A 26983-nucleotide genomic window follows, 5' to 3' on the forward strand; every position below is an offset into this window, starting at 1 on the left:
GCAACCCTGGTCCTTTCCGCAGGTTCCGAGATCATGGCACCGCCCAGTGGGCGGGCCCTCAAGCTGAAGGCGAGGGGGTCTGCTGCCGGAAAGAGGCTAGAGCCTGTGGGCACCGGAGAGGTGAGAGCAGAGTTAGGGACAAAGAGGGTAAACGGAGGTGACCAGACTGGTAGACAGGAGAGAGTTGGACAACTGTAGGTTCCATCTCCAGCTCACAGTAAAAGTTAGATGATTGGGGGGGCGCCTGGGTGACTCTGTAGGTTAAGCCACCCACTCTTGGTTTTAGCTCAGATAATGATCTCACCGGTTGGTGAGTTCTAGCCAGCATCTGGGCTCTGCGCAGAGAGTGCAGAGCCTGCTTGGGATTCTCTCTCCCCCCTCTCTCTCTGCCCCTACCTCTGTTCGTGCGCTCTCTCTCTCTCTCTCTCTCTTAAAATAAAAAAAAATTAAAAAAAAAAAAAGAGCTACATAACTTGAGATGGATGGTGAACCTCTGGTTCTTCTCCTGTAAAGTGAGGATAATAATAGCACTCGTTGGCTGGGTTTTTGTGAGGCTTCAATGAGATAATACACCTAAGACAATTAAATCAGGGCCTGGGTCCTAATAATACACAGTGAAATGTTTAGCCATTATTATGTAAATCAGTTAGTACAGATCTTGGCACTTCTGGGTGTTGGAAAAATGTTAATCATTATTTGAATAATAATAATCAGAATAATTTCAATATAAATGCAGTCGCTTTTTAGCATTATGAATAGGTCGGGATATGAGCAGTCTAATAGGGGGGTTGAACATGTAGGGTTTTGTAGTCAGGCATGGATCCAAATCCCTACTTCCTAGCCGTGTGGCCTTGAATGAATTACTGCATCGCTTTATCATTTTTGTGTTTGGTTTTTGCATCTGTAAAATGTGAGTGATATAACAGAATCTACATTGTAGAGTGTTGTATATATTAAACAAGATAACGCAGGTAAAGCATGGTCTCTGGAATCACACTGCTTGTGTCTGAAACTTCTTTCAAATGCAGGATGTTGGCTTTGCCCCTCACTAGTTGTAAAACCTTGGGCAAATTACTTAACCTCTTTGTACCTCCGTTTCCTAATCTGTAAAGTGGGAATTATCATAATGGCATCTACTTAATAGGGTTTGTGAGAGGAATAAATGGAGAAAAGTTTGTAAAGGACTTGGCACATTTCTGGCAGGAGGAGTTTAATAATCATTATTCTTATTTTTTACTAATGGGTATGAGACTTTAGGGAAAGTGACAGTACGTGGAATTTGGCACATGCTCAGTACATGCTGGCTTCTGCTAAAATTAGGGGAACTCTAGATTTTAGTTTTAAAGGCGTAGTTTCTAACGTTCATGAAACATGTTCCAACTTATTCATAGTTAATAACTCATGTGATTGTGCTCAGTGAACATAACAGTGACCCATGCACCACTCCTTGCTATTGAAGTCTTACAACAGCCCCATGAGGCTGGTAGTATTACTTTCAATTTACAAGGAGGAAACGGTGGCTCACCCAGATGAAGTGACCTGCTCAAGATCACATAGTGTCAGGCCAGAATTTGAATCACTGGGCTGACCCCAGAGGTCTCTTCTGGGTCCCACGCTGCATAGGGAAAAGATCACAGGTGGAGTAGGGTGGAGGTTGAGTGGGGAGACAGTGTGTCAGACATTTGAGAGAGTGTCCGGATCTGAACTGGGAAAGTCAGATTTGCGGGGTGAAGGATGGCCGCTTCAGGATCATCTGTCTGGGAGAAGCCTGTGGTGAGGATGTAGAGAGAGAGAAAAACACCGTTCGGACACAAGAGGGCGCCCCTCACCCTAAATCCAGCCTGGAATTCTTTGATGGTTTCCCTTAGCTTTTTTTTTTTTTTTTTTTTTTTTTTTAATTAAAGCCTGGGATTTTACAGAAGAGGAAAACTAAGACCCTAAGAGGCCAAGTGCCCTGCATAGTGTCATATAGAAATAATCAACAGAAACTGAACCAGACCCCAGTTCTCTGCTTCCCCATCCACCAAGATTTTTTTCTGTCCACAGTTGTCTACAAGACCCTCTCTGGGCCAGCCCAGCCCTAGGCTCCAAGGATGCAGAGATAAATCAAACTGGTCCGTCTCCAGGACCTGATCTCCAAACTTTCCAGATCCAATTTCCTATTAGTAAATTGGTAATGCTTCCTATTAGTAAGATATTTTTGAATACACACTCTCAACGTGTTATTTATGTATAAGGATATGAATGTAGTACATATATAATTGCACAAAAAGCTAACTTTTATTGAACGTTTATAATGCATTACTAGGTCCTGCTCTCAGTGCTTTATACATATTCACTTAACAGTCACAAAATCTTCTGAGCAAGAGTCTAATACTATCCCATACTACAAAGGAGGAAACTGAGGTACAGAGGTTAAGTAACATAAAGCCATATAAAGCAGGCAATCGAGCTTCAGAATAAAATGAGATCAAAAAATAGAAATACGTATGAGTTTTAACGTTTTCTTCTAAACCTCCATGAATCATCTCGTGCACCCCTCTTTGGAGACCAATGCTCGAGGGGCCCCCAGGCCTGTGTGGGCCAGTACAGTGTAACCAGTACTTTCGGAAAGGGAAGTGCAGGGGCTGATGGGAACCCACAGGCAGCAGCTTACCTAAGCTGGGAGGTCAGGAAAGGCTTCTGGAGAAAGTTGGTGGCCAAGCTGGATCTTAAAAGATCTGTAGTAGCTCCCCAGAGGAGAGAAATTGGGGGAAAGTGTGTTTCTGGGTGAAGGAGCAGTGCATGCAAAGGCCCAGAGGCAAGAGCACGTGGTGTTCCGGGAGCTCCAAATTGGAGCAAAAGCTCCAAATAGTTTGGCATGGCTAGACACGGAGTGCCAAGGGGGTGGGTTCTTCCTCCCAGTGTTGTTATGAGGCTCAAATAAAACCATAGGTATGACCACGCCTTCGTGTTTTTACTGAGGGAACAGGCGATCAGTCTGCTGCCTCCTGGGCAGCATCCCAGCTTTTCGGTCCTCAGCTGCCAATTCCTCTATAACCCAGATGGCAAGAGGGGCCCCTCTGCCCCTTGAAGATCTGATTGAACTTGGCACAGACCCCCATTTCACAGTTGAGGACTGCTCCCAGCGCTGCCTCCTCTCCGGCACCCTCCATGAATTTCCAACTTCACTTCCTCTGGGCTACAGTTTCCGTGACCCCAGCCCCTTCGCCTTCTGCCTCATGTGGGTTTCCATCGAAAACAGAAAGTCCAATTAAGCCAAGCATTTCATGGATTTAGTAAATTTACCCAGGATTTGGAGATCTTGAGATCACATCACATACCGCACGGCCACCTGCCCTCTCCCAAATTTTCTCATTCAGCTTCCAGAGCCTTCCCAAAGCCTGTGTTCCCCAAATCACCAGCTGATCCTCCCTACACATGCAGCACCCCCACCTCCCACCAGAAGCTGTGTTCAGTCCCGTGCACCCACACATACCCACTCTCTCCCTGTCAGGCTGGCTTGCTTGTCTTATCCCCACCTCCAACATGCACGCACCCACTCTAACCCAACCCAGGCTGCCCTAGCCTGCTCCCCAGCCATGCCCAGAAGCCGTCCTCTTTCGTCTTCTTTGAACCACACATGAAAGTCCTCTCTGCGGAGCAGCCAAGCCAGTCCATGGTAGCCAAGGGAGGTGGTGATGGGAGATAGGCTTCAGGAAAACCAGCAGCAGCACCGGAGGATGGGGGAGCAGCCGGCAGGAAAGCGGCCAGGTGACGCTCCAAGCAACTGTGTGAGGTGTGCAGGACCTGGTGACTCAGCACACAGTGTGAGCCGGCTGCTTGCCGTGCCGTCTGCCACATTGTCAGCCACATCCTTGCCTGCCTTGGGATCGCGCTTGGGGAGGCAGAGGCACAGCTCCTAGCTGGTAGAAAGGCTGCTCTCCAGAGTAGACAGCGGCTCCCGCACCACCCAACCCTGGTCTTGCCCTCAGTGGGACACAAACACATCCTAGAGGAACCTCTTACTCTCCCCCTTCCGACCCCTGAGATCCTGAAGACCAGCCCTGAACAAGGCTAGAGATAGAAGATCCAGGAGTTTCTGGCTTCGTGTAGGAGGAGCTAGGAGATCAGCAGAAGCAGCAGGCAGACTGGCCCCAAGAGAGTTCCGGCTCCCAAAGTTTTGAGGCAGTGGATCCAGAGAAAAGAGAAAAGGGGATTCTTGGGGGTGGCCCCCAGCTTTTGGCCAGCATGGCTAGTGTGAAACCTTGTTCATGTATGTACTGGGGGAACCACTCAAGCCAGGGCTCCACCCAGGCACTGGCACACTGGCAGGCTAAGGAAGCACCCAGAATATACAGATACTGGGGTATCTGGGGACTGTGCTTCTGGGGCCTGCCATCCAGAACAAAGCCTGTCTTCCAGTCTAGCACTACAACCCAGAGACTGCCAGGGCTCCAGAAAGCAGCAGCAGACTGTATCTCCAAACCCGCTTTGGCCAGCTCCTCAAGCCACCCTGGGCAGGGTCAGGCTGGGGACCACAGTGCTTGCAGCTTTAGCTCCCGTAGGCTGGGCAGCCCCATGATGCATCAGGCCCAGGGCTATGCCCATCCACCCATACCCGCAGATACTGGAGTGTGGCAAGCTGCCAAAAGAAGAAGCTAGAGGCACCCGGGAGCACAGGGCCTCCAAACTATTGCCAAGCAGGAGGAGTTGGCAAAAGGCAGGGAAGATCTTGGCGACATTCCGGGTCCCCAGCTGCAGTGCCTAGCCTTTCAGAGTCAGGGTTTGCAAGACTGGAAAAACATGCGGAGCCAGCTTCCAAAACTTCCTCTCTAAGGCTGCACAAAGCTCTAAGCTGGCCAGCCTCTTGGGCAGGGACAACTCTACCCCAGAAAGGCCAGAGGGGAACTACAGGCTCAAGCTGTGTGGACTCTCTGGGCCCCGGAAGTCCAAGGCCAGGCTCAGCACCATGTGGGTATCCAGCAGGTTTAGGCTGATCTAGTGCGAGCAGAGGGGCTACCAGTGGATTCCTGCCAAGCCCACCATCTCCAGCCTCAGGCCCTGGAATACTTGGCCCTCCAGACGAGCCATGTGGTTTCCCTGATGTGGCAGCTCCCCAGGAGGAAGTGGCTAGGGACAGGGTATGCACCCCATTGTTGGACAGACCCAGGGCCCCTGTTTCATACGTGCACAGTGTGGCGCTCCGCAGCCAATTGCTGTTCAGCTTCAGTCCCTGAAGCCTGGGCACGGCAGCCAGGAAGCCTGGTTACATCCTGTTAAACCTGGTCAAACTGCTGTTAAGACCCAAGATCTACAGGCTGTGGCAGGAAGCCAGAGCCTCCAGAGCTACGCGCCCCATTAGAGTAGTTCCCAAGTTCAGCTCGAGCAGCTCAAAAGGGGCAGCTGCCCCGGCAGGCAGCTCAAGTCCAGTCTCTGCAGCCCCAGTCCTACCACTGCAGCTGCCTCCATCTTGGTGTGGCCCAGACACAGAGCCTCCAGCCGGAGGCCCTGGAGGGCCCGAAGACTGGCCATTTTCAGCTAGGTGGTGAATGGCAGCTCCAACGTGTCCAGGCGTCACCAGAGGAGGGGCCAAGCACCAGGTCTGAGAAGATGCCGGCCAGCTCCCTCACATTCTGATACCAACTATACTTGACAGCCAGCTGTGTAGACCGGAAGGCAACTGAATACCCAAGTTCCCATCTAGGCAGGGCCCCGAGAAAGCAAGGTACTAGAGGAAGCTCAGGTTGCCCGAGATGTCAGGGGCAGAAAGAAGTAATCAGTTCAGGGTCCAATGAAAAAGCTGCTATAGCTGCCCCAAGCCCCCAGGACTTCCTGGCAGGAGCTGGGAAGATGTAAACCAGCCCCAAGACCTGAGCTCAGGAAAGTGGAAGAGGGCACCCGGGGGCAAGACAGAAGTGGAACCAGTGAAACAGACTTCCTCCACACTCTATGGCACAGCTGCCAAGGCCTGTGTCAGGTTGGTCACCGAGAAGACTGCTGCAAGGAAGGGTGGACTGGAGTCCAGGGGGCAAATCAGGAAGAAGTGGGAGCTCAGAGGTGGCCAGGAGCTTTCCATCACCGGGCAGCTGGAAGCAGTCCAGCCTGCAGTCAGAGGAAGGGATAAGAGTGCTCGCCCATCTTGGCACCAAGCCTGGTCTGCAGAGAAGCAGAATCAGAACCCCACTCTCTCCTCCCTTCCCTTTTCCAGAGGGAGCCCAGACCCTATCCTCCACTTACACACACACACACACACAGTCACAGCACTGACAGGTATACAGCCCCCAGGGTACCCGGGAGGCTCTGGAAGCAGGGGCAGAAGGCCACAATGCTTCCAAACCACACAGCTTCTGGAGGGTGATACCAGCCTGAAGATGCTTGGAGCCCAGGGTCCAAGAGCCAGAGAAAGGCAGAAATACACTAGTGGGAGGAGAGACCCATCTCACTTTTCTGCTGTGAGTGAGCAAGCAGGCAGTGTTTCTGAGCACAGGATCTGGGCCTAGAGGTCCAGGATCCCACTCGGCCATCGTCCTCCACCGCAGTACGTTTCACCTCTCTGAGCCTCAGTTTCCTCCTCTGAGCGTCAAGTGTACTAATACTGGCTTGATAAGATTGCTACAAATGACATATGGTGGCAGTATGGCAACACCCCCTTATACTACTTGCTTTCCTCACCCTAGTAGAAAGGAAATCTTGAGTCGATCAGGATTTTTTAAAATGCAGCTGTTTTATTAAGCAAAATAATACATCAAAATGATGCCTTTTTAAACATCTTGTAATGCTCCATGTGGAAGAGTCCAAAAAGCCCAAGAGTTTTCCAAGAAGACCATAGGGGTCCATTCCTGTCCTTCCTGGCCGGGGCTAGGAAGAATGGTCTTCGGGGCCTTGACCTTGTGCACCACCAGGATGGAGTCAGGACTCCAGGGGAGAGCAGAAAGAGGAAATAGAACTTTATGATTATCTCAAAGAGTGCAGTAAACGATTCAATAGTATTCAATCTGATCATTATTTAAAAAATAATAATAATAATAAACTCAGAGAGAAGAAAAATGCCTTGAACTTATAAAAGAGTATTTACCCGGATCTGCAATGCATTTAATTCTTGATGATAAACAGCCTGTTGCATTCAATTTAAAGCCAGGAATGAGGCAACTACAATTACATCCAACATTATAATGGAGGCCTTAGCCAGGAGAATAAGCAAGAAAAAGAACAAAAATTAAAATTATAAAATTGTAAGTGTTTGAAGAAACAAGAGGGTCGCCATTTATAAGATGCTGCGATTGCCCACACAGGAATTCCAAGAATTTCTAGACACAGACTATTAAAACTAATGTTGAGCAAGGATGCTGGATTCTAGATATATTAAAAAAAAAAAAAAAAAAAACGATAAACAAACTTGCTAATACACCGGTGCATTACTGAGAGCCCCAACAGGAAACAGCACATTCAAATTACAAGTTGTCAAAGAGGTTTGTGGGTAAAGAGACTACCACCAGGGGTAGTGCGGGAACTGGGTCTGCAGCTGTCTGTCTCCACTCCTCAAATTATAAGGAACTGTTTGAAGATGTTCATTTTTTCACGTTTTTAACACCTTCGAACAATTGTAGGGCTGTGTCCTACGATTAATAACACCTGGCTATTGCTGGTAATCAGGCAACATTCAGGATGCGGTGACTGTTGCCCATGCATATGCATAGTTGGGTCGTAGCTGTTCACATTATCAGCACATCAACTGAGATACAGATATTCTTGATCCCACCTATTTTAGTTTGGTCGTCCTTTACGACATCTTCTGAAATATGACACTATAATTCCACATTGGAGTAAAAAGTTATTGTACGTTCAAGAAGAGCATGGAAAGAAAGCAGCGGGGGTGCATATTCTGTGTTGGGGAAATAACGTGGGAAGAGCTCAGAGGAGCACTATGAATATGAAGGAATTTGAGGAATGCCACAATCAATCAATTTTTCTTACATTTTAATTTTTTTGTGTGTACAAAGTTATATAAGATAAAAATCTGTCTAAATATGTATAAAATCGCTCCAAGTTATAAGTGGTGAGAAAGCATTATGTTGTCATTCAACTGGATCATTTTCCTACATAAAATAATGGTTTGTCTTGCAACTGTTCTTTTTTTTTTAAATTTTTTTTGGCATTTATTCATTTCTGAGGGTGAGGGAGGCAGAGTGTGAGTGGGGGAGGGGAGAGAGAGTGGGAGACACAGAATCTGAGGCAGGCTCCAGGCTCTGAGCTGTCAGCACAGAGCCCAACGGAGCTGGAACTCATGGACTGCGAGATCGTGACCGGAGCTGAAGTTGGACATTTAACCAACTGAGCCACCCAGGCGCCCTGTCTTGCAACTGATTCTTAGACTCAATCAAATGCAGCAATTTAACTATCTTAAACTCAATTTTCTCTTCTTTCCTTTCCCTCATTATTATTAAATAGTGTGTTGGTGGTGGTTAATTTTACAATTTATTGCTCAGATTATAGAATTTCGAGACAAGATAGTAGTCATCACAGGAGGCACCATATCCCACAGATCATGGATTGGCAGCTGGATATAATTATTCATGAGATTTAGGTTGACTCCTTTGGGGAGGAGTGAATATATTAGCGGTTGTATTATACTTGATGGAAGCTTTACTTTGAAGCATAAGTACTGGGAAAAGGGGTTATGTCAATAGACAAGCCAAGGAGTAGATGGTAGTAGGCATTTGTCATTCATTTAGCATCTGAACCCCCCTTCTATGCCTATAAGTAACCATGCCCACCTTGCCTGTAGTGGTTAAGTGCACTGCTTGGGATCTGCTGCTCTAGGGTCCTGGGAGCACTACTGAAATTAGGGAGCCCATATCAACTGCAGCTTCCTATGACTATCCCCAGTCTCACAGAGAGCAGTCATAATAGAGTTTTCCAAAGATGACAGTGTTCCCCTCACTAATGCATTTCTCAATGCTTTTCAGAAAGAGATTGTCTTCTGGGCCCAATCTAGGAATACAGTGAGAAACACAGCGCATATGGAAATGTACTCTCAACCTCCCCCCTTCTGTCTTATACCAAGGAATTTATGGCATCTTAGCTTTGTTTAGTAGACCACTGGTTAGTCCAAGATCTAATCAACCAACAAAGCAAACAAATTAGAACATTCCTGGCCACTCAAACTAGTCTAATGCAATAAAAATCTCTGGTCAATTGCATCCATATCGATACGTTCAGTACAATCTAAAATTATGTTGCTTCGTCCTTGGTCCCACACCCTCAGGGCCTGCTTCCACGTGTATTCTTTAGATTTGGACAATATAAATGAGCAGAACATCTTTATTTGCCTCTTCCCTTGGATTTACTTTGTAATTGCCTTCTAGGTATACTGGAATCTGATGCTAGTTATACATCTCTCAACTGTGAAGAGGATGGTTTTCCATCTGTACCAGTTCTGGGCCTGCTTCTTGAATCCACACCTCTGCTCCACATCACTGGCAAGCCAATACCTACAAGTTATATTCTCTGACTTTCCCGTGAGTGAGAAGAGGTTGGAGGGCAAGAGAGAGTGCCGGGATGTTTCCCCCTCCTTCTCTGTTGGTGGCATCTTCAACACCAGCTGCAATTCTCCCATGGTGCCAACTCCTGCAAGGCAGGCCTGCCACAGTTCCCGCTTCCTCTGGTTGACTCTGGGCCCTGGTTCCAGTAATTACTACCTCTTCCCCTTGTTCCTGCCTCTGCAAGAAATTTGAGATTCTTCAATCACAGTCATAAAACATCCTTAGCTTTTGGGTGGACAATCAAGCTGAGTAGTTAGGATATGAGCTTGAAGTCTCTGTGCCCCTCATGCTGCTCCATCGCACGGCCACTCAGCCTCTAGAGCCTTGCTTTCGATGAGCACTTCATTCCAGGCGACTGGGATTTTCATAAATTGACTCCTTCACCATTGTACGTCTGATCTGTCAGAGTGCTCTGACTTAAAGCTGGGTTTTCACTGCCCTTGGTCCCAGTTCTGCTGCTGCTGGCCTTAGCTTGCACTGCCGATCCCCCAGAAATTAGATGCTGGAGCTGCTGCTCCTTCTACCCTATTACCAAAAAGGGATTCTGCCTTCAGTTTCCCTTTGTTATGGTAACCAGGAGTCTGATTTGGTTTACCCCAATTCCTCACGTAGGAGTTGAGAAGGCCAACATTGATGGGACACTCTGGGATCCTTTCCTGCCTCATTTGGTCAGGAATCTGAGATTTAAGACTGCCTGAGCTGGAAAGGTCCTCTGAGTTCATCTAGGCCAACACCTTCCTTTTCAGATGGGGAAACTGAGACCCAAAGTGGGGAAAGGGATTTTCCAGGGCCGAGCAGAGGGCAGGTGGCAGAGCTGGGATTAGAACCCAGAGTCGTGGGCAGGCCAGGGGAGGGTGATGGGATGGATGGAGTGTTGGTGGGAACAAGCAGCCTCCACTCCTGACCATTGGGAAGTAAGTGAAGCTCTTAGAGCCCAAAAGACCCCTCCCACTATCCCCTTGGCCCACTACACCCCACACACATTCAGAAGGCCGGGGTCTCACCATCACTTCCTTGGGAGGTGATGTGAGGAGTTTATGGAAGGAAGCTGAGGTCAGACTGATTCTCATGTGGTAGCTCTGGGAAGAAGGAGAATGGAGAAAACAGCTTTGCAAAGAAGTGAAGTGAAGTGAGGTGAAGTGAGGTAAGGTGAGTTGGGGTGAAGTGAAATAATAAAATAAAATATAATATAAAATGAAATAGATGCCTTTGCTTTGGTCAGGGGCCACTTTCTGGGGGTGCCTTCTTTCTCTCTCCATTCACCCATCTTTCTTGCCTCCATGTTCTGCACATCCTTTCTCCCCTACTTTCTCTCCATCCCCTATCTCCACTTCCTCTTTCTCCCCCCACCCCCCAACACTGCCTAGGCACTCCTGTCCTCCTGGAGGACAGACTTCTGATGAACCCAAGTGACCACCTTCTCTATGAGTTGTTAACTGGTCAGCAAATATAATTTCTACTCATAACCAGTTCTTAGTGATTTCACTGCATAAACAAGTAACGTCAGGGGGCGCCTTGGTGGCTCAGTCAGTTAAACGGCCGACTTCGGCTCAGGTCATGATTTCACGGTCCGTGAGTTCGAGCCCCGAGAACAGCTGTGCTGACAGCTCAGAGCCTGGAGCCTGTTTCAGATTCTGTGTCTCCCTCTCTCTGACCCTCCCCCGTTCATGCTCTTTCTCTGTCTCAAAAATAAACATTAAAAAAAAATTAAAAAAAAAAAACAAGTAACGTCACTGGAATTCTAAATAAAATGAAGAGATGTTCGCTAGACAGCTCCACCACCACCAAATCAAATGGCTTTTGCTTGCCTGAGTTCGCTTCAGTTCTTGTCCCAACTTTAAATACTTTCCTCGGAACCACCATTTCTCATACCTTCCTATATGCCAGGCATCCTGAGAAGCACATTAAACAATATCAGCCCAGAGATGTTTTATGTCCCAGAATCCCCCTTTTGGGGGCTACCTAGAATCCTTTTTAATAATAAAAATAACTAACAACATTTGTTGAGAACATACTGTGCCAGACACTATGCTCTCTTTCCATCCTCATGACCCAGTTTCTTTACGCTTTTCCCTCACTTTCTTCAGATGCAAAAATGTGGCCCGAGGAACTTCAAATGGCCTATGCGAGGGCATCCCAGAGGCAGTTAGTTTCTTCCTCTGTAAAAGGTGAGAATGTCCTAGTTACCACTCCCCATTCGGGTTTTCAGGGACCATTGGGGTTTGACTGTGAGTTCCTTTGTTGTTATGGCCTTTGTGGCTTTGCTGTTTTCAGGTGTAATTCCCAGCAGCCCTGGGTAAGGATGCCCTGTTTCCTGTTATTTCAGACATCACAAGGGCAGAGGAGTCCAAACAAGGGCTATAGAATGAGGATGGAGATACTGATACACAGAACAAATGGGAACCCAGCCGAGGCAGCTGGGCTACTCCATTGTCTTAGCTGAGGTCCTTTTGTGTTCAGGAACAGAAATCAACACAGACTACCCCGGGCATATTTTGTTGGGAAGATGCAGGGGTATCTCATGGAATCCTGAATCAGCCAGGCCTGGGGGAGGACTGAAGCTGGGGGGTGGGGCAGTCAGAGACCTTCTAGTAGTTTCTCTTTCTCTGTCACCTCTGCTTCAACTTTCGGTTCTCTCCTGAACAGCCATCTCTGCTTCCACGTTTTCATGGCTGACAATGGTCACTCCATCCAATGGGAATACCAGGCTGAGCTAAACCAAAGTCCATTTTGGAGGGTGCAGAAGCCCCACCCCCTCCTTGCCCTAGTCACATTTCCCCCTCCCATCCATTCCCACCACCAACCACATCTGCTCCATGTTTCCCCCCCACCTCACCCACCCCACTCCACATCCAAGATCTACTGTGGGAGCCCTGAGGGAAGAGAACCCAGCATCTTCTTTCCTCAGGGACTACTGAGAAATCCCTTTCCATATGGTTCCCTGTCTGTGGTGTGACCTTGCCAGGATGCTCTGCTTGGGGATGAATGGCCTTCGCTACAGTTCTGGGGAAAGAGGCGAATAACAGGGTGTTATAAGAGTTGTAGGAGACGAGGCCAGGAAGGTCATTGAAAGAATTTTGGCAACTCTGAGTGAGACAGGGGGTCATCATAGGGCTTTCAGAAGAGGCGTGACACAATCTGATTTCTACTGTAAAAGAATCATTCAGGCTGCTATGATGAGAGCAGAATGGGTGAGGGAAGCAGTGGGAAAGTGAGAACAGAAGTATAGGGACAAGCAAGGAGCTATTGCAAAAATGCAGGTATGAGAGGATGTCAGCTTGTACCATGATGGCCAACCAGAGAGGAAGGAAAACATGGTTAGATTTTGGCTGCATTTTGAAGGCAGAACTTGCAGCCTTGACTGATGGGTTTGAGGGGGGATATGAGAGAAAAAGAAGTCAAGGATGGCACGAAGACCATGGAAGAACAGGTTTAGGGAAAATAAGAGTTCGACTTTTGAAACATTGAGTTTAAAATGATTATTCTCTTGGGGCTCCTGGGTGGCTCCGTTGGTTAAGCATCCGACTTCAGCTCAGGTCATGATCTCACAGTTTGTGGGTTCAGGCCCGTGTCAGTCTCTGTGCTGACAGCTCGGAGCCTGGAGCCTGCTTTGGATTGTGTGTCTCTCTCTCTCTGCCCTCTCTCTCAAAAATAAACAAACATTAAAAAAATTTTTTTTAATAAATAAAACGAGTATTCTAGGGACACCTGGGTGGCTCAGTCAGTTAAGCATCCAACTCTTGATTTCAGCTCAGGTCATGATCCTAGAGTCATGGAATTGAGCCCTGCCTGGGATTCTCTCTCTCTCTCTCTCTCTCTCTCTCTCTCTCTCTGTCCCTCCCTCTGCAAACTCTCTCTCTCTCAAAATAAATAAATACACTTTAAAAATAAAATGACTATTAGATAGCTTAGTAGTGATGGCAAATTATGTAAAGTACTAGCTAGGTTAGGGGTGTGTGTGTGTGTGTGTGTGTGTACGTGCACACGTGCACACACACGCACAGGTATATCATACTTAGACCTGGTTCTGTCTTTTGGTGGCTGTGTGATCTTGGCAAATCACCCAGATTTTCTGGAACGTAGACCCCATCAGGCCAACTTCTCAGGGCGTGGTGTTTTTAAAATATGTCTATAATTTTTTGACACTACTCCTAACCACAGGCGAAGTGTAATTCCTCTCCCTTTGCATATGGGAAGACCTTAGTGACCAACTGCTAACAAGCCAAATGCACAAGTGATGTAACGTGACTTCCAAGCCTAAGTTAGAAAAGCTTCCACCTCGCTCTCAGTCTGGCGACACTCACCCTTGGAACCGAGCCACTCTGTTGTGAGAAAGCCCAGGCCTCACGTAGAGGCCACATAGGTGTTCCAAATCACAGCTTCAGCTCATGCCCCAGCATCCAGTGCCAGACGTGTGAGTGACAGGGCTTCCCGATGGTTCCAACTGTCCTTGCTGATGCCAAGTAGAACAGAGAAGAGTTGTTCCTGCCAAGCCCTGCCCAAATTGCGGGTCTGTGAGCAAAATGAATGTGGTTGTTTTGGGTTGCTGTGTTCCACAGTGATAGACGGCTAAACCAGTGAGAGTTGTGAAAGCATTTTGTACACCAGAAAGCCATCTACAGAAATGGATCATTAGTCAGTGGACATCCTGAGCTCCTCATCTCATGACCTCAGCTACAAGTCCTTCTGAGCTGGGTGTCATCTCGGGCCAGGCTCTGATTCCTTCCAGCAGCGGGTAGCATTACACGTGACATCTCAGCCATAATCTGGCCCCAGGCCTCCTCTCAAGTTCCCCCTAACATCAGCTGCCCCCTTTGCTACCACCCCCATAGAACCCCCTCAACACACTATATCCAGCTATGTCTCCATGCTTTTTCTCATTCTTTTCTTCTTTTTTTTAAGTTTATTTATTTATTTTGAGAGAGAGAGAGGAGCAGGGAAGGTGTAGAGAGAGAGAGAGAGAGAGAGAGCGAATCCCAAGCAGGCCCCACAATGTCAGCACGGAGCCCGAAGTGGGGCTCGATCTCATGAACCGCAAGGTCAAGAGTTGGACGCTTAACTGACTGAGCCACCCAGGTGCCCCATCTCATACCTTTCTTCTGACTAAGTAACATCTTCCTCCTTAGGCTCCAGGGACTTACTTCACCAATCTTATCCAAGGGAGGACCCAAAACCTTCCTGTGGGAAAGAGCCTCTTCTCACATCTCTATTGAGATCTGAGGGCCACTTGCTAAAATATGCAGGACCCGGTGCCTCTCAGCAATACAGTCACAGTGGATGGGGGAGCGAGGTGGAAGGGAGCCACCATCACCCGCCAACGGAAAGGGAAGAGAGGGGAGGAGCTGGAACAATCTGTGTGGGTTTGGGACAGTGATTTTTGAGTGATCAGATGGTTTCCAGCTCCCTGTTAAGTGTCTGCACCAACTTGTGTTGATTCCCAAACGTACCTCACTTCCGTTCAAGGAGAAGTCCTTTCCCACCACAGCCGGGCTGTTCTGCTGACCCTCAACCCTCTCCACACTCCTGCTGAGCTGACTCGTCCTTCAGGGCCTGATTGCCACCGCCGCTCCTGCCAGGCACAGCTGTTGTTGGCCACACCTGCAGCCATGCCTCCGGGGTCCTGGGCAATGCCACTGCCCCTGCTTGATTGCAGGCCACAGCATGCACAGGAGGCTATCGCTTCTGGGGGAATACTTGAACACCGCAAGCATGCTTTGTCAACGTCTTCCCCTATTTTGATCTGGTGCCTGGACCTTCCTTCCATGCCTCCCCCTCCCACACCCAGGCCCGGCAGCACTCTGATCCAGGAGCCTCCCTCTGTGTGACAGGGATAACCTGGATGCTCACAGACCTCGTCAGCCTGCGGGAACGAAAGAGACCACGATATCATTTGGACACATATGTTCCTAATTCAATACTGCGTCATCCTAACCGAGGTAAACTGCAAGGCTCAGAATCGTCACAAGCTCGCTGTGCCCTTGGCATCTGGGGGAGTCCCAGCATTGCCCCATGCATGCTTCTGCAGCGGTCAGATCTGTTGCTTTTGCTGCCTCCTCCGCTCTGCCCTGGACATCAGTGGGGCAGATGTTCCCGTGGCAGGGCTTGCCCCTGAACGTCTCTCAATAGTCTGTCGGACTGCTGGTCAGTGCGTGTGCCCCGCATACTACCTCTTGCCTCCATGGGTTCCTTTCCCTCTTTCTTCTCCCCCAACCCCGAGTTGTAACAGAGAACATACAGCTGCCCTGCCGGATTCTACATCCCGCAGACTTCCCACAGATAAGTATGGCTATGTAGTTGTGGTTTGTTGTCAATAGGAGGTGAGCAGAAGCGATGTGGCAGCTTCCTTGGCTTACCCCTGGGGCTGTGGACTCAGAAATGGGAGCCTCATTTTGAGAATAGTAGCATCAAGCCACCAATCTGGGTCCCAGATGACTCTTTGGGACAGAGCTGGCCCTGCCAGCTGTGAACTACTCATATCTAGACTTTTCATGTGAGAAAAATAAACTTGCATCCCATTTAAGTTAGCCTGTATCCTAAGTAATAGAGTACTGACTCAAGAACAGTCAATCTGTAGGCGTCCAGTCTAATTTAGATCCTCTTACACCCCTTTATGGCACCCTGTACTTCTCCTTCAAAGCACGTATCACAACTTGCAATTAAATAATTATTTGGGTAATGTAGTGTTTGCTATTGATTGCCTTCCCAACAGCTATCTCCCCTCCCTCCTTTTTATCTCATGGAATCCCAATGTCATTCAGGTATTCATGGCTTCCTCCTTCAGACTCATGCTGCATGAAAAGATGAGAGTAAGCCCATCAGATTGTCTCTCTGAGATTTTGAAGTAAGAAACAAATAATAATGAGAGGGAGCGGCAGGGAGTAACGAAGCAGGCAGATTGCGCCCTTGATGACCTGTGCATCGTGTCTGCTGAGGATCTGCAGCCACCTGGATCCAGGATCATGTCCCCATTCTAGTCTCTGTTCTTGATTTTCCCTAGACAGCCTCTAAAATGATCCCTAAAATACACCATCTTTCCCTGGGCTAACAAGAGTGCCCACTTGTTTCTCATAACTGAGCAGGCCTGGATAAAGCGGTAACTTTGGGCAAATGTATTTAACAAAGGTCTCTGAACACCCACCACGTCCTAGGCACTGCTATACTCACTAGGGGTACTAGGGAGAACAGATGGGCCACCTAGAGCATCTCTCTGAGAAGCAAAGTCAACTACACTCCTCTACCTGCTTAGAATTCAATGGCTTCTAGTTGACCTCAGAACAAAGCCCTAAATCCTTACGGTTTACAGCCAACCTTGCGTGATACAGCCTCTGTCTGTCGTTTGAACATCTATCCTGTTACTTTACCCCTCTTTCCACTTACACCAGATCAGATCACTTTCAGGCCCCCCGGTGTGCAAGCTTCTCTCATGCTTGAAGCTGTTGTACTTACTCTTCCATTTACTCGAGTGTGGTAAGCAAAGGTACGAGGCAAGGATCAGGATGGTGATGAGGATAACAATGATACTACCACCTGAGCACTTACTTGTACTTTGCATGTATTCTTCTTAGTCTGCATAACAATGTCACAAGGTAGGTTCTGTGTTCCCCATCTCACAGACGAGGAAGCTGAGGCTTCGGGAGTTCAGTAACCGGCTTCAGACCACACGCTTAAGTGGTGGCAAAGCCAACATTTGAAGCCAAGCCTATTTGACTCCAAAGGACAGGCTGTCTAGGCCAGCTGTCATCTCTCTACCACTCTTTCGAGTTGAGCTGCTAGAGGCGGACAGGCTTGGGTTGGAATTCAGGACTCTACCACTTTCTGAGTGGGTAGCCTTGAGCAAGTTACCCAATCTCCCTGAGCCTCAGTTTCCTCATTTTACAAATGAGGCCAGCAAGAGAACCCACCTGAGAAGGTCACAGTGGCGTTAAAATGAAAGCATGCACGTTAAGCCATGCCCTAGACCAGTGCACTTGGTAGATACCGTTTCCTTATCACCGTTATTACCTTCTCCACTTAGGCGAGTAGCTCTCTCCTTCTCCCTGTCCAGGTTAGAGCCCTGCATCTTGTCACAGACACGACCTAAGAGCTGCTTCTCTGCCAGGCCTCCTGGGGCCAGGCCTGCACAATTCCGTGGAAGGAAGCTTGGGCCCGCGCAGGAATGGCCTGTAATTGATCCCAGTTAGAGGTGGACAGGCCCTGTCCTCCTCGGCTGGGGCCTCAGGAAGCAGGGCACTGCCTGATTTATGTCCCTGCTGCACCGAGGATGACCTGGTGACCTCTCTACGTGTCCTAGCATCAGACAAGGCCATAAAACAGAATTGGTGTTGCACATTTGTTCCTATCAGGGCCTACTTGTACACTGGTGCACCCAGCTTAGGTCAGTCCCCTGCAGGGCCCTCCCCAGGAAAGGCTGGTGTGTGTGGCCACTCTGTGCGGCCGGGCCACTGGAAGTTCAGGGACGGTGTACAGAAGGGAAATCACAATCTCATATGTTTTCATGGCTTCCGTGATCATCCTCAGTGAAAGACACCCAATCCACATCCTGAACCTCCAGCTCCCCCACACCCACCCCGGCCTCAGACCCAGTCTCAGTGACCTGCTGGACGCCTCCTCCTGCACATACCAAAGGCCTCATCTGAACTCACGGTGTTCACCTCTCTGCTGGTTCTTCCTCCCTCATCTGTCGGCCCCAGAAGCCGACACCTGGGCCAAAGAAGTCGCTTCCTCCCTGGCCTGGTACAGCTTCTTTGCACAGACTCCTTGATAGCTCTGACCACACCATTTTGTGATTAGAACAACTTACTGCAGCCTTCGCCATTATCTGTATCTCTGTCTCCTCCAATAGACTGTAAAGTCCTACAGGCAAGAGACCACATTTGATTCATCTCTGCACCCCAGGGCCTAGTGTAGAGCCTGGCACAGAGGACCTGCCATGAACCTTTGATGAATGAATGAGTGAATGGATGGATAAATAGATGGATGGATGGCTGAATAATGAGCATAGATGGGTATCTTTCGAGGTAGTTTTCAAATAAAGAACAGGGCTTCTGAGGAGGGACTCCCAAGTTCCCCTGGGAATAGTGTGATTAGATATCAGCATCCTACAGCCAGATTAGCCTTAAAATTGCATACTCTGAGCTGTACTAGGACCTCTTCCATATTCAGATGACAGAGACCCAGAGAGGTTAAATAACTTCCTGAAGGTGAACAGTGATTTAGTGGCAGAGCCCCCGGATGAGCCCCCAAACTTCCTGTCTCCACTGTCTGCAGCCTCTTCCTCTCTTTCTACGTGCTGACCTTTAGTGAGCTCTTCATGAACTCCAGAGCTTGGCTTCCAGAAATAGAAAGCAGTGGGTCTTCTGGACTATCTACAGGGTTTTATTACCAACAAGGTGATCCATGGCAGAGAAATTGAGATGAGCTTCTCAGAATTTGCAGTTCTAAGAGTAGCATAGGACTATATGACTACATGGCCCTTATCTTCTCTGAGCCTCAGTTTCCTCGCCTGCAAAATGGGAATAAGAATAGGATCTATCCCAGCATAATGCATGTTTTTCACTTTAGGCTCTTGTGATAGGTTGTATTATTATTCCCAACTATTTGTTGAACTCTCAGTAAAAGGGTTATCCATCTCTGACCATAGCAATGAGACTCACAGTGCTTCTCTGTGGGGAGGGCTATACCTCACTGCCCCCTTGGTGTCTGCCTAGGCCATTCGCTTCCTTTGGCCAATGGAACATGAATAGAAGCTACATATGCCACATCCCAGCAGACGCTTTAAGAGTCATTGTAAGACTCAGCCACGGCATTTTCGCTTCTGTCTCTGGAATGATATAGCGGCCACTCCTTCAGTCTGAGACCCAGAATGTGAACACATATAGAACAGGACCTCAAATGACCTGCTGTCATGTGGCGTAAATAAGAAATAAACCTTGTTGTCGTCAGCTGTTGAGACTGTGGGGTGGTTTCTGCTGCATAGCCTAGCAAATGCTGACTAGTAATCTTTTGCTTATAATCTAGACAGACTCGTTTGGGACATCTTAAAACAGAGGGTAGAGTTTGCCGCAATGATATCCATAAAAGTGCATCAAATCCTTGGGGGTCCTAGAGCTAAGTATTAGGCAGTAGTCGGATAAGCTGCCATAGTAAGAGGCTTCAAAATAAAAGTCTTAAACAAGGTACACATTTACTTCTTTCCTAAAACAGAAGACTTAAGTGACTGGTCCAGGGGGGTTAGGAAGCTCTGCTGGGTGAGGTCACCCAAACATCCAGTTTCTCTCCAACCTGCATCCCCTGCTACCATCCAAGATGTTCTCCTCATCTGTACCATGTCCACATTCCAGCCTGCAGGAAGGAGGACAGAGAGAGCCGGAATGACCAGTGCTCCTGGTCGTAAGGAGGTACAGAGAATCTGCCTACATCACTTCTGTTCACAGGCCCCTGACCAGATCTTCTTTATGTGGCCATAGGGCACATGTGATACAGGGCACGGGTGTATATCACAGCCAGTTTCCAGCCAAATGACCATGAGCCCTGATGAAACACAAAGGGGACTTTCTGTTAGTAGAAGAAAGAAGGGGACAATTTGGTGGTGTTTGGAGCGGGCTTATGTAGGCTCATGAGAGCCAATCACATGCATTGCCCCCCTTCCAATTCCTTATTCGTTGATATGACTTCTTGAAATCAGCCTTGGCGGGAGTATTTACACCAAAGAAATTGGCAAACACTACCAATGTGGACTTCCCTCCACCACTCCCAACCGGCCAGAGAACCTGTTATTAGACATTTTGCCAGCATGGAGGGTAACAGATACTGGCAGGCAATTACACTCTCTTGCTAGAGTTGGGTCCCTTTTTCTTTCTTTCTTTCTTTCTTTCTTTCTTTCTTTCTTTCTTTCTTTCTTAATGTTTTATTTATTTTTGAGAGAGAGAGAGAGATAGAGCAGGGGAGGAGCAGAGAGAGAGAGGGAAACAGAGTATCTGAAGCAGGCTCTGTGCTGACAGCAGAGAACCTGATGCAGGGCTCAAACTCACAAACTGTGAGATCATGAGCTGAGCCCAAGTCGGATGCTCAACCGACTGAGCCACCCAGGTGCCCCTGGGCCACTTTTTCTTGGTGTCTCTGCTGGCTTCTCCCACTCCCAAGCAGCTTCCTCACCTTCTGCTCTACAAGAAGTCCTCCTTGGTTCAAATTTGGGAGTACAGCTCATCTTTCTTGCCTCTTCCTAGCTCTAGATTGCCTGTCCTGGGCCAGATGCCTATGCCTGGGCTCCTCAGCTATGTCCATGGGTGGAGGGGCTGGGTGGGGATCATACCCAAAGCTGCCTTCAGAGGGGCTGTGGGTAGAAATGACCCCAAAGGCAGACACTGTGCGTGGCTGAGGAGCGAAAGTTCTTTCTCTGACCCTACCACAGAGTTTGGGTTGTAGGAGACCATCCTTATCCAGTTTGTCGAATATTCCTCTTTATTGTGGTAAAATACGCTTAACATAAAATTTACTATCTTAGGCATTTTTAATTGTACCATGCAGTTACATCAAATACATTTGTAGTGTTGGGCAGCATTACCACCATCCATCTCCGTATCTCTGATATTCCTTTTTGTACCTCTTGTGACTAGATGGCCCAGTTTGGTGAAAGATGTACTTGCTGAGGTAGCAGAGGCCTCTGGCTGAGGGACAGCTGTTGCCCTATATCACAAGGTCAGTGATTTGTGGTATAGACAGGACGGCTCATGCCCTCTCTCAAAAATAAACTTTAAAAATGTAATGAATGAATGAATGAGTAAACAAATTAAATTAGTTAACTTCTTTAAACTTCACCTGTAAACAGGAAGGTATTTAAAATATCTAACTAGTAAAATAAAATAAAATAAAATAAAATAAAATAAAATAAAATAAAGTAAAATAATATAAAATAAAACAAAGTAAAATAAAATAAAGCAAAGTAAAATAAAATAAAAGAAAGCAAAGTAAAATAAAACAAAACAAAATAAAACAAAGTAAAATAAAATAAAATAAAACAAAGTAAAATAAAATAAAATAAAATAAAATAAAATAAAATAAAATAAAATAAAATAGAATAAAATAAAACAAAATAAAAGTCTAACTAGTGAGGCAGAGGCAGGAACACATCAGAAAACATGCCCAAGTGTTTAAGCCAAAGTTCTAGAGTGGTGAGTATGCTGGAAGTTCCTGATGTGCTTGGTATTAACCTTTTAGTTGCTGGATGGTATAGAGGTCTAGGGGATCCCAGGGAAGAAACCAGGGTGAAAAGCAGCTGGAGTGGCACTTAGGGGAACTGAGCGACAATCAATAAAAAAAAATTTTTTTTTTACTAAGTTAAAAAGCATTTGAGGCTGTACTGGTGTAAACCAGCTAAATGTCATCCCTGTCTATAAAATGGAGGAATTGATACCTAGTTGATCAAAAGGGGTGCTGGGGAAAGGAACATCAATCATCCCTGTGACATGCTAGGAGAGGCAGGCCTGAGGTAAAAAAAAAAAAAAAACAAAAAAAAACAAAAAACACCAGAAGTTCAGAACATACTAGAACATACTAGAACATACTCCACCTTCCTGTTCCCATCCCAACCCCTATCCCCAAGACACAGAGACATATCCTAATAACCAGCTCCAAGTGCGTGTCAGAAATGCAGCTCAATTTGGAAAGGGGTGTCCATGTCTGAGGAATTGTGAATATAAAAGAATAGAGCAGGACCAGGTGGCAGGAGAGACTGGAAGATTCTTCCTTAATTAAGGAGAGTTAGAAATAGGGGTCCCTCCCATGAAAGGCCTGGCCAGGTCCCCTCTAGTGTTCAAGACCCTGACCTCTGTGCTCCTCAAGTTCTTTGACCCAAAAGCTCAACGTAGGAACAGAAGCAATTTGGCCCCAAGACTCCAGACCTGAATTTGCTTCTCCCTTGAGCTGCCCTTGAAAAACTGATCTCTTGAACATGGAAGACACGTTGTTGGAGGTACAGCCTGTCTTCCAGGCAGCGGGGAAAACAAGAGATGCCTTACATCTGACTTCAACACAAAGAGAAATTTATTATCAGGATAGAAGATGTGTCACAGAATCTAAGGTTAGGGACAGCATAAGGAGGCAATTAGGACCCTCAGCATCCTGAAAAAATCAACCATGAGCTTTGCTTTTCTTTCTTGCTGCAGACTGATTTGCTCTTTTTCCTAATACGTATGATAGAAGATGTCCATTGCCAACAGCTCCTAACATCACCTCCATTCAAGAAAGCAGCCAGAGGCAGGCAGCAAGGCTTTAGCTCCACTCCAGGGTCGTGAAGGTGGGATGTGATTGGCTCAGCTTGGGTCAGTTGCCTGCCCCGACCAATAATCTGTGGCCTGGAGCGAGGGGCAGAATCACAGGTGTGTTTAGCTGTTCTCTTCCTGGCTCTGTGGTTAGGGGAGAGGCAGAGCCATTCCTAGAACATGGATACACAGGAAGCAGTAGACAAAGTTACCTTCTACATGTGATTTGTCTGATGTCACTTAACTAGAAAATGGCGAACGAAATCCAAATGATTCCTTTGTTCTTTCCATTATGTTCCGTTTCAAGGAGCAAATGAAGGTAATTAGGCTGGAGGGACACCAGAGGGGAAGCCCAGAGCTTCAGACTCCAATGAGAGTTTGGAAGGCAGTGAGTAGAGCAGTGTTTCCCAATCCTGGCTTCCCTGTTAGACTGTAAACTGGGGAGGACTGTGGATGTCTAGCATGGGTCCTGGCAGGTAGGTGCACTCAGTGATTAATGAAGGAAGGAAGGGAGGAAGGAAGGAAGAAAGGAAGGAAGGAAGGAAGGAAGGAAGGAAGGAAGGAAGAAAGGAAGGAAAGAAGGGAGGAAAGGAGTGAGGAAGGAAGGAAGGGAGAGGAAGGGAGGGAGGGAGGGAGGAAGGACTGTGTTTCTAAATCACTTGTACTTGGGTAAAAATAAAGATTACAATAGTAAATAACATTTATTGAGCACTTAGTATTTTGAGATTTGGCATATACTAAATAATCTGCCATCAAATCAATAAGCTGAATATTATTATTACCTTTTATAGATAAGCTACTGAGGCACAGAAAGATGAAGTACCGACAGGGTCACCGGTTAGTGGCAGAACCATTGCAAATCTAAGCAGCCTGGCTCCGGAGCCTCCGAGTGCAACCCCCGCATCATACAGCCTCTCAAGATGTCAGCAGCCCACCCCAGACCTAAAGAATCAGATCCTCTGAGGGAGGGACATGGGAATCTGCATTTGAACAAGTTTCAAATAGGTGGTTCTGATGCACAGCCAGAGTCAGAATGCGGATCTAAAAAGTAGCAGCAAGCCTGGGGCTGCGTGACTAGAACAAATAAGTCTGCTTCCGGGATTTTCAAGTTTGTCTGATCATGTGAACATGAGGCCTGCTGAATAATGTTGACGGATTGTGTCCTCTTTGTGAGGGGGGACCCCAAACCCAGGTCAATCACAAAGAACCTGTGAGCAGAAGGCCAACTCAGGAGACCTGCCCATGAGACATTTTCTGAAGGGGCTCCAGCCACTGGCCACCATCCTTGGAACTCTGTGTACCTGCCTAGTTCCTGGACTTTGATCTCCCATCTGACCTCCTTCTCACCCCTGCTCTGATCTGACAACTCCTGCTGGGTTGACCCCATCTCTGACCCCAGCCCGCCTGGGTTTTCAGTCTCACTGCTCCAGGCTGAAGTCTCACAGGATGACAGCCTGAAGCAAGACAGTATTTGCATCGGCCACCAATAATGGGAGCAGGATGCCACCTCTTCTAATGATGTAATGACAAATGGAATATTCATGTTAAAAGAACTGTGACCTTCAGGGTGGAATTCGGGTAATCTCAAACCAACTCTGTGACCATCACTGAACGTGGAAGGTTGAAATAGAAATAAACAGGCCTTCATCCCAACTGAAACAATGTTCTTTCACTCATTGAGTAAATAGCTACTGAGAGCCAATTCCATGACAGTTTCCCTGTCAGCACTGGGGACAAAAAAGATGGAGTTTCTGTATGCCTGATTCTGCTGTGGCATCCAGAGAAGGTGATGCGTCAGAGATTAACCAACAATTGGTCCAAAAGAAAAAAAGGCTGCAAGATTGCACTTTCAGATAAGGGATGGCTCTAGCTTTGTCCAAGGTTTGTCAATGACGGGATCTGCCTATGGAAGTTTGGGGAAGCCAGTAATGAGCCTCAGACACAAACACCTTTTAAAAACCTAGATCTATCTGTGCACCAGACGTTTAGACCCAAGGGGTGGGTAGCCTTCTTGGTAGGCATCAGAGAGGCTCAGGATTGGGGCTTGGGCTACCCCATTCTGTTCTTGGCGGTCCTCTAGTTTGATGTGGAATCCTCGACAACTCATCTTCCCTCTCTGCACCTCAGTTCCCTCTGACCATTTCTGTCCTCTCTGAATGCCCAGCTGCCCAAAGAGTATTTGATAAATGTCTGTTGAATGAATGAATGAATCTCTAAAGTCTCTTCTAGCTCTGGTATGGTGAGTCTATGAGCTGGAGACATCTTTGGGAAAGAACGAGATTGGCCAAAAAGAAAAACTTTCTCATTCCTATGGGACCCATGGTCACCCTCTATTATTCAAATATGATCTGCCCCTTATGGACAAACTCCCCTTTCTCTTCATCCCCTTCCTTCATTTTTCATCTCCTCTGCACATATTCTTGTGGGTTGAATTGTGTCCCTCAGAAAAGATATGTTCAAGTCCTAACCCCCTCGTACTGGTGAATGTGACCTTATTTGCAACTGGGGTCTGTAGATATAATCAAAGTAAGATGAGGTTATACTGAATGAGGGTGAGCCCTTCTCCAAGAGAACTGGTGTCCTTACAAGAAGAGGGAAACTGGGACATAGACACATAGGGAGAGTGTCATGTGAGGGTGGAGGCAGAGATTGAAGTAATGCATTACAAGCTAAGGCGTGCCAAGGATTGCCAGCAGCCACCAGAAGCCAGGAGAAAGGCATTGAATAGATTCTCCCTTCGAGCCCCCAGAAAGAAACTGACCCCGCTGAGACCTTGATTTTGGACTTCTGGCTCCTGAATTATGAGAGAATCCATCTGTGTTGTCTTAAGCCACCTAGTTTGTGGTTTATGGCAGCCCTAGGAAACTAATATAGGTCTCCAAGGCCGTTATTTGGAAATCACGCCACTGATGCATGTTAACAGAGCCCTAAAAAGCACCAGCGGCCCTGACAGCTCTCCAAATGTTCACTGCAGATGAGTCATCGTTGTGCCTATTGTGGATCTCTGAAACCAAGAAGCCTGACACCCCCGTGGGGGAAGGAAGAAGGCCTTCCATACTGTTAGTTAGCAGGAAGAGGATGCTGGGGGTGGAGAGGAGGGTTCCCAGCTGCTTTTCTTCCCCACTGGGGACAGCCCCAAAAAGGGGACTATCATCCCTATTAAATGTCATCGCCATTCACTTTCAGTCCTTCAGTAAGAGTATGTGGAACACTTATGGTGCTGGGTGTTGCTGGGCACTGGGGGAGAGCATGTGCCTGTGGATGGAGGAGGAATCCTAAAGAAATAGAACACACATGCCGTGAATTGTATGAGCCATGCTAGAACAGGGGTGGGCTTGCGGTATGGTGGGTGACTGGCATGGACTCGAAGATCGGTCCAGCTTGAATCCTGGTCCCGCCACCGCCTTCCACTGTGACCTTGGACAAGTTACTTCATCCCTCTGGGCCTTCGTCTTATTTTAAGTATTAAATAAGATGATGTATATAACACAAGGCCAGAGTAAGTGCTCAATAAATGTTATTTTCATTGTAGGAGAGCAAAGATATTCACCAGAAACAGCTCAGTAAACGAGCAAGGTGATTATGATCAAGCAGGACCCCATCACTTCTTGCCAGACACTATCTGATCAAACGCTCAGAGCAACTCCGAGAGGAAGTTAGTCTCAGTTTACAAATAACACAACTGTGGCTTAGGAATGTAAAAACTTGGCCAAGCTCACAGAACAAGGACAAGTGGCAGAGTCAAGGCTCAAACTAGAGTTCTTAAGCACACATTCTTATTCCTGGGCAATCTTTATTTACAAGTCAGAATGGGGAGGGCAGCCTACAGCATATAGTTGAGGGACAGAGAGAGGGCCTAGGGCACTTTGCTTAAGGCTGTGGTTGCCTCAAAAGTACATTGTTTGTACTGGACTTACATGTTTATTTTGTTTCATTAGCAAATACATTAGCAATACATTTCATTAGCAAATATAGGGCATTCCAAGCACTTTATGTCAGTAACTTATTTATCCTCACAGGAGACTCAAAGGTGGGTACTGTATTATTCCCATATTACAGATGTGGAAATTGAGACACAAAGAGGTTAAGCAACTTTTCCAAGGTAGGGGAGGCAGGACTCACACTTGCTTCTTTAGCTCCAAGGGACTATGCTCTTAACCATTGTTCTATACAGCATTATCTTTTGGGGTGGTGGTGGGT

At 47.3% G+C, this 26983-nt stretch overlaps 1 long non-coding RNA gene across 2 annotated transcripts; it reads left to right on the top strand.

Moving 5' to 3' along the window:
• Positions 1-23: 23 nt before the first annotated feature.
• Positions 24-24541, top strand: LOC132672451 (uncharacterized). Of its 2 annotated transcripts, none has more exons than XR_009607521.2 (3): positions 24-120; positions 9348-9500; positions 23575-24541. It is a non-coding gene; the product is annotated as an uncharacterized LOC132672451 (long non-coding RNA). The 2 variants fall into 2 exon arrangements; XR_009607523.3 differs by lacking the exon at positions 23575-24541 and adding an exon at positions 14651-20331.
• Positions 24542-26983: the final 2442 nt, after the last annotated feature.

The sequence above is a fragment of the Panthera onca genome, chromosome C1 (assembly GCF_046562875.1).
Source record: "Panthera onca isolate mPanOnc1 chromosome C1, mPanOnc1 haplotype 2, whole genome shotgun sequence".
NCBI classification, from domain to species: domain Eukaryota; kingdom Metazoa; phylum Chordata; class Mammalia; order Carnivora; family Felidae; genus Panthera; species Panthera onca.